We start from the raw sequence: 8,598 nt of genomic DNA, 5'->3' as shown, positions 1-8,598 counted from the left end.
TGAATGAGATGCTGCAATGTTAGACACGAGTGCAAAGCTGACAATACCTTGTTTCCAGTTCTGTGCCATCGTAATCCAGATTGCATAGCATTTCTCATTCTGAAAAGGACAGAATGGCCATTGCTAGGTTTTTCCAAATTTACATAAAAGATTATAGGAAACTAAGATGCAAGCTACAGGTGGTTAAAAGTCACTCTTTGCCAACACACTGGAGCTGCCCTGATTTTCAGGCCTGAGACAGTCAGAGCCACCTAAAGCAGGTACAACAACCACACACTAGGATGGGGCCCTGCAGGGATCGTAGCTGTCTGTGGTTTCAAAGCAAGGCCAAACATGGACAGAAATGGAAGCACGGGCTCACAAGCAGCCCCAGCGCTACAAACAGCAGCTGCCGGCCATGTAGCTCAGTTGACAGAGTGCTTGTCTAGGATAGAATAAAGTCCTGAGTTCAGTCCCTGGCACTGCAGAAACCAGGTGTGGTGACACACAGCTGTAATCCCAGTGCCTAAGGGGGTTGAATCAAGGAGGGACAGAAGTTCAAGGTCATCCTCAGTTTTGTGGCTGATTACTCCACAGACACTACTCTCCACACTTTCACCAGTTGTGTTTGCATTAATTGAAAAAAAAAAAAAAAATCTCCTCTAAGGTCTGGGAGCTTTACTTTTGTTTTGCTTTGTTTTTGCTTCTTGGGGGTTTTTTGGCTGTTGTTGATGGGGTTTTTGTTTTGTTTTGAGACAAGGTTTCTCAGTGTAGCCTTGGCTGTCCTGGACTCATTTTGTAGACCAGGCTGGCCTCAAACTCACAGAAATCGGCCTGCCTCCTTGAGTGCTGGGATTACAGGCATGTACCACTACACTGGGCTCTGGATGTGTTAGTTTTTGTTTTATCTTATTATATTATATTTTATTATTATGTCTTAGAAACCTATTCATTTTATTTTACTCTCTTTTTTGATTTGTTTGTTTGTTTGTTTGTTTGTTTTTCTTTGTTTTTCAAGACAGGGTTTCTCTGTGTAGCCCTGGCTGACCTGGAACTCACTCTGTAGACCAGGCTGGCCTTGAACTCGCAGATATCCACCTGCCTCTGCCTCTCCAAGTGCTGGGATTAAAGGCATGTGCCAAGAAGTCTGTCTCTGAGAGCTTTACTAACTTTTGGGTATAGAGCCAGAACTTAGAAGGCAGTTTGATAATATAACCATTTAGCAAAATAATAGTAGTAGGTTCGTTCCTGTCTTTTTTATCCAACTGTCATATTTTTAACTTGTGGTTTTTTTTGTTGTTGTCATTTTGTTTTATTTTTTGCCAGCTGTCCTGTATTTGAAAAAAAAAAAAAAAAAAAAAAAAAAAAAACACTGTTCTGGGGCTAGAAAGAAGAGTCAGTGGTAAAGAGCACTTATTGCTCTTTCAGAGGACCTGAGTTTGGTCCCCAGCATAGACACTAGGCAGCTTACAACCATCTGTGACCCCACCTCCAGGGGCTCTCACACCTCTGATCTCTGCAGGCACCTGCACTCGCATTTTCTCACTCACACACAAAAATAAAAATTTTAGATAAGATAAATTTTCTAAAAATGTAAAACAGAATATTATCCACTTTTGGATAACAGAAATCATATCTGAATGATCTGCTGCCTTTTTTCCATGCAGCAGTGACCAGCTGAGTGGCGCTGTCCTCAGTGGAACATGGCTTCTCTGGGGCCATGATGCCCTGCCTTTTCATATGGTCCTCATCCTCTGTCTGTGTGCCAGCTTTCTCTTCTGATACTAATTGATTGTGTCTACCCTGATCCGTTCAACTTAATTACCCCTTTACCTCTTCCCAGGTGTGTCCAACCTGCTGTCCACTGCCCACGCTCACGCCAGGATAGCTATGAGTGACAAAGCAAAAAAATGTATTAAAATATGACAGGTATTTTTGTAACTTGAATATACAGTTTTCAAACATGAACCTTGTAGACGACAACATTGTGTCCCAATGTCAAAAGGTTGGACACACCTTCTGAGACTGTTAGGGGTTACTAATTCGGTTTATAAATTGAGGAGGAATACAATTTCTTCCATGACATTCTTTATTCTAATTTCCTGCTGTGGCTCCAGCATTGTTAGCCCTGTCATGAGTCTTGCCTCACACTTCTCATGGACCAGGCTCCAGAAAAGCTATTCTCAGACAGTCTATAAAACAGTACCATATTCCCTAAATCTGAGCCATTGCTCAAGCTGGTCCTCCTGCCTGGAGCATCCATTTCTTTTCCTGTCTTTATCACTTTCCGCTGTCCATCAGAACCCTCCAGTCTTTATAAGCCTTCCATGCCTGCCCTCTTTTCTGAACCTGCCTTGTTTCCTTGATGGGACTCATGTCTTTATTCCTTCTCTCCATTACCACATTTCTTTGCCTCTCCTGTGCCTTGGGAGAACAGCTTTCCATTCTATCTGTATTTGTTGAAACTTTTAGGGAGAGAAAGCCTACCCACCAATACAGTCATGTTATCCCCATCCAAATGATCTGGTCCTCTTTTCTGTGCACTCACTTCTGAGTATAAACACATCAGAGCGGGTGGTAGTTAGAATGGACCCATCTAGCCACTTTGGCCGCAGTGGCTCTCGAGTTCCTCCGCACAACTACCACTGCGGCCCTGCTTCCTGTCATTTTCCAGCATCTGCTCAGCTCCTCTTCTTTACTCAGTGAGCTACCTAGAATCCCTTCAGTAGACCCACTGCTTCCCCAGCGACCTAAGTGGAAATGGCGTTTCTATAAACTCATACATCTGTTTATGAACTTTGAGCCTGCAAAGCCCAGTTTGCTCATCTCGTAACACCCGGTGCCAGCCTAGGTGCCGCTTCATGTTTTCCTTCATACTCTCTCCCTCAGAAAAGCCCCACTCCCTGCATTGACCTCGTCACCTTTGAGCAGTTATTCACTTCGTGTGTGTTATGTAAGGAGGAGATGAGAGAGAAGAAAAGAGAGAGGTGCTTCTTACTAAAAGAAAGGAATCACAGCAAGGCATAAAGGACAGGGCATCAGACAACATTTGAAATAGGACTCTCTATCTCACATGCTCCCCAAACCACAGGCTCTAAGATGAGGCATAAAAAGAAAAGATGCAAGCAAATGCAGAAAGCTAAAATGCCACTTGGTCCTGAAAGAAAGATGCATTTTTTTTCCCTGTGCTTCAGGTATAACCTTAGTGTGGGAGCAAGACCTCATCAAAACTAACAAAAATAAATCAATGTGTGGTGTGTTTAAGCATAAGAGGAAGGGGCACATGATTAACATGGCAATCCCAAAAGCCTCAGAGCAGCTGAGGCGGTCAAAGGGTAGACCCTGAAAGAAGAGTGCCTGCCACAGCTGCCTGCAAGTGCTGATGAAGTAAAAACACAGGGTTGTGGTAGGGGCGCCCAGCGGGTAGTGCTGACCCTGATAGGAGGACCATAAAGATAACCCCCTAATGATTTCAGATTATGTAAACTCCTTGAATTAGGAATGACCCAGAAAATGGTGGGAACCCCTAGTTAGTTTATTTCCATTTGGTAGAAAATAAGGTTCAGAACAGACATTAAGTTATTAAATGAAATAGAAAAAGAAAGTATTCTTTTTATTTGCATGTATAACAGTCTCTTAAGAGGTTATCGTAAGCCACCTTCAAAGGCCGCAGGGGGGCAGGGGAGGGAGGACTATGTACAGCCTTTTGGGAAACAGGCAAGGGACTAAGGAGGACCAAGTCTAGCGTCTTGGAGGGCACATTCCCCAGGGAGGGGACCCTGAAAGGGAAAACAGACAATCCAGTGAGACTCCATGAAGAGCATAACAAACAAACAGGTCTGTGGTAACTCAACCCTGGGAAATAGGGCCTCTGCCTCTACGAAGCTACAATATGCTGCTGCGCAAGGATTAAAGTAGACCCCTCATACCTGGAGGGGCCCACACCCATTGGAGCTCTTCAGCCCGGAACCATCCTCACTGGGAGACCCATTGAAAGCCTCTATGCCAGGAGGTGGGTCCATAATACCTGGAGGAGATGCCCCTCTGCCCACAGGTGGAGAAGGACCCCCTGACCAGGTGGGTACTGAGTTGGGACTCCTGCAATATTGGCTAGCTGCAACAGTGCCTCTTCCTTGTGGGCTTATCACCTGCTGGGATGGCCCTCCAACACCACGGACTGGCCCAGCAGGTCCTGCAGGAGCCTGGGGCACGAGAACACCAGCTGAGATTCCTCTGCCAGCAGACCTGCGGATACCCCCAGCAGCCCCAGCAAGTGGCACTTGGGCAATGCCACTGTGTCTGGGAGGAGGTCCTTCTAGTGCCGTGGAGACCAGGTTCTTCCTTCCAAGCAACACCCAACCAAGGGCTGCTTCTCTTCCCTCTCTGCTTGTTTGGAGTTCTTTGGCTTGATCTTCCTGAAAACATCACAGCGACAGAGGATCAAACTCATATGCTTATCAACAGCTTTGACGGTCCCGATGAATATCCAGCCATATTGCAGGATGCAGCTTATTGTGTAGTCAACGTGCAGCAGCATCTTGCTGCTCTTGCCCACAGTCATGTGGGGGCCCCAATGGCTCAGATTCCCACTGGATTCGCTTTCCCCACAAAGACCACTAGCCAGCCAGCTGCTCAATTCTTGCCACCGCTAACGGAAGTGCAGCTTGCAAAATCCTTGTGAAGCTGAAATTAGTCTTTCTTATCTGGCTTGAATACAAAGATTTCTACCCCTTGCATACATATTTCTGTACCAGTGCCCTCCTTCTGGCTAAACTCTAAGAGAACAGAGACTGTCGTTCTCTTGTCCCTGCATCTCCTACAACTGCCATCACAGTAACTTATGCAAAGCAGACGCTCAGTAATGTAATTTGGTATTGAGTTGGACTGAACCAAGCTCAGATTGGGAAATTTCCAGCAGGGTTGGATTACTGACAGCTACAACAAGTTTATTTTTGATTTCTAGGCAGAGCTTTGAACATTTTGCATATTGTTGTGAGAAAATTAAAGGATTTCATCAATGGTCTGGGAAGATAGATGGAATTTGCTTCCTCAGCAGAATGAATTTTTTTTTTGTTTGGTTGTGTTTTTTTTTTTTTTTTTTTTTTTGTCCTAGTGACTAGGAGAAGCTGGCAATGTCCCTCACTTACAACCAGAGAGTACTTAAACGTTTGCCAAGTTGAGCCGCGGAATTTGAGAACTGGAAAGGATGTTAATCAGAATCTAGCCAACACGCTTACTTACAACTGAAGAGAAAACACAAAGCCCAGGACAATCTGCCTAGAATGGAAGAGGCCATTGGAGAGGCTGAGAATGAGTCTGCCCTCTCCGCCTTTCCCCATGCAGCAGAGATCCATGGCCCACCCTTTCACCTCTTTCTTGCAAACCCTCAACTCTCTTGTTCTATTGTCTCCACTGTCCATTCTCCCAGACACCCAACAAAACTCAAATGAGATCAAGCCAGGGTTTCTGACCTCTCTGTCCCTTAGGCTGCAAGCTCTGTTTTGGATCAAAGGACAGCCTCACAGATTGGTGCTGCCACACGCTCATAACTGCCCTTTGCTGGGACCCTTGGTGAAGCCAGCCAGCCATGACTTCTCCAGACTCTACTCTCCGAATATCCACTCCAGTTACTTCACAAATGCATTCTCATTCTCTTCAAACTCTGTCCCACAGTCTCTGCCTTGAAGTGACATTCTTTGATGAGAAAATACAGATTCACACCATCAAAACTAAATAAAACCTGCATCCATTCATAGTGGACACTTTTTTCCCTAAAGCTCATCCCTCCATCTGTGCCCAGAATTCCATCTCTTCCCAAAGAACACTTGCTCCCCGCCCCCCACCCTCCCCCCGCCCCCACCCCGCTCTCTCTGCTCCTTCTCACATATCTTCTGACCAGCAGCAGTACTTGGGTAGATGCATATATGTGGTTATTTATGTGAGGGGTGGCTAGGGTATACATACATACATTTTCAGTGGGGGAGGGGGCAGACACCAGAGGTCAATGTCAGGTAACTTTCTGTATTACTTTCTCGCTCGTTTTTTGAGTTAGTATTTCTCAGTAAATGTGGAATCAACTGATTAATCAAGAGTGGCTGGCCAGCATGTTCCAGGGATTCTCCTGCCTCAGCGCTGAGATTACAGGTGCAGGACACCACACCTGGCTTTCTACCTGAGCCCTGGTCTTCCAAACTCAGGTCCTCATGCATCTGCCAAAAGGGCTTTATCAACCGAGCCGTCTCTTCAGTCCCACAGACACATTATTCTTATAATTTCAAAGTCAAACAAACTTTGCTTCCCGCAGTCACTTCCCTACCTGTCCCCTCTTGCCATTGGGCCCTCTTTCTCCACATTTCCCATACCAATCTGCCTGTCATCTCCGAAGCTGTTGCTAAGTCTCTCAGCCCTGACTTGTTGGGCAGCACTTGACCGGCCTGGCAGGCCTTCTCTTAATAGAAGCTTTCCTTCTCTTGAGTTCTATGAGTTTAAATTCTTCTGAGCTCTCTTGCCATATCCTGTCAGGCTCATTTTCAAGTAACTTCTCTCACACTCTTAAAAGTTCAATGTCCTTTGGTTGGGGGTGGGGTGGGCTAACTTCCCTAATCACCCTAAATGCTTTCTCTAGGCAGTTTCATGTATTCTTGGGTCCAGTTACAATCTGCACTGATGTCCCCCAATCTGCTTTTGCAAGAATTGATCTGGCTTTAGGGCAGTAGATCTGCAATTCTTATTCTTTTGGGCATCTCCATGTGACATCTGTAATTCAATAATCTCCTAAAAATGAAAACAAATCACCCTCTTCTCCCAGAGAAAGACGGTGCCCCTAAACAATTGTTATCCATACCTCTTCCTCTACCTCAAGACCTTCAGTGTGAAACAATAGTCAGATACCAGGATTTTGATCCCAGATAAATCTTTGGACAAAGCAAGTAGCTTAGCATTCCCCTAATTTCTTCATTGTTAAAACCTAGATGATAACGGAACCTTCCTCATGTGGACACTAACATGTCCTCTGAGTTCATGCATGTTAAAAAGCACCAGGCATAGTAGTGCAGGCCTGTGACTCAGCACTTGGGAGGCAGAGTCAAGAAGGTATCGGTTTCACAGTCAGTCTGGCTTACTGAGCATGACCCTGTCTCAAGAAAACCAACTGAAAAAGCATTCAAAGCGCATTTTGCACATATGAGATGTTGGCTCTCATTTAAGCTTTCTCTACCCTATCTACCACCCACGATCTCTTCCCTAGCTGTCCTGCAGAACCTCCAGGGTGGTCTCTGCATGTGATGTTGTCCCAACTCTAACCGAGTTCTCACACTACCGTCAAGAGGCCTTTTTTTTTTCTTTTTTTTTTCGGTAAAAATTGACATGTCATTTCCTTCCTAAAAACCCAACAGTGGTCTCCCATTGCTCTTAAAATAAATTATGACAAGATCTAACATAACCATCTCTCATGCTCCCCTATTCCCTCTCCCCTTTTCGTACTCATCTCCTGTCTCTCCTAATCCCTTCTCCAGCCAGCCACACTAGTCATTCATTCCTGTTTTGGTTCCTAGTATACAACCCGTTGTCCGTTGTTTCTCATCTGAGCCTTCTCCATTGCTGGTCACTCTCCCAGAAGCACCTCTCCCCTTGCTCTTGTCAAGCCGTCACTCCTGAGCTGTCTCCACCCTCCTCACCCTTCCATCCTCAGCTCAGTCTGATTTGCTGGAGGATGATGGACTTTGCCTTTCCATGGAGCATGTCTGTCTTCTATGTGCATAGCACTTGGCTCCATCAATGCTTCTTTGTTTCCTGTTGCAGAGGTGAAGTCTGATTTCTTTTTTAATATATTTTTAATTTTTAATTTTTTTCTTCACAATTTATTCATTATATATCCCAATTGAAGTCCCCTTCCTCAACTCCCTCCATTTCTACCCTCTCTCCCTCTTTCTCCTATTCCCTTCCCCTAGTCCACTGAAAGGGGAAGTTCTCGACTATTGCCATCTGCCCATAGATTGTTAAGTCTCATCAGGACTGCTTGGATCCTCTTCCTCGGTGGCCTGGCAAGGCTGCATCATCAGGAGTGAGTGATCAAAGAGAAGTTGTTTTGTGCATCATCACCAGTCTCCACACCAGGGGTCTTTGGAAAAGGGACTTCTGGTTTCCCATAATACCCCAAGAACCTTGAAGACTATATGGCATATAAGACGTATTCCATGGTATTGCCCAACTGAATTAAATGATGCCAGGCTATTCTTTTCTTAGAATACATGTCAGCATTTTCAGGTGGCAGAAAATAATGCAATTCATTTTGGAAACTGAACATCCAACAAATGTTAAAATCATGTCTCTTGTCCTTTCTCAGAGACTCTCATCTTGAGAGTCATGCTTGCTTTTCTCAGATGACTTCACACTCCAGAATCCCTACTTGAGTAAACTCTCTGGAACAGGCCCCTGAGACTTTTCACTGTAGAGGACCCTGAGTTCTTTTTGTGGCTGTCAAACAACCTGTGTGCTGCATTAATATGAGACTCTGATCTTAATCATATCTGACAACTCTTTTCACCCAAAATTATTTATGAGCTTCAAGCAAGCAGTTACTTGGAAGTAATGGCAGCTCTGACATTCAATGACCCTTCC

The 8,598-nt window shown here is 45.0% G+C and overlaps 1 pseudogene; it reads right to left on the bottom strand.

Annotated features, from left to right (window-relative positions):
* Window positions 1-3,937: 3,937 nt before the first annotated feature.
* Window positions 3,938-4,540, bottom strand: LOC129669961 (small nuclear ribonucleoprotein-associated protein B-like; annotated as a pseudogene).
* Window positions 4,541-8,598: the final 4,058 nt, after the last annotated feature.

This window comes from Psammomys obesus, unplaced genomic scaffold (assembly GCF_907164565.1).
Source record: "Psammomys obesus unplaced genomic scaffold, mPsaObe1.curated_primary_1811, whole genome shotgun sequence".
Taxonomy (NCBI): Eukaryota; Metazoa; Chordata; class Mammalia; order Rodentia; family Muridae; genus Psammomys; species Psammomys obesus.
The sequence above is the reverse complement of the archived record's forward strand: the minus strand, read 5'-3'. Positions and strand labels throughout refer to the sequence as shown.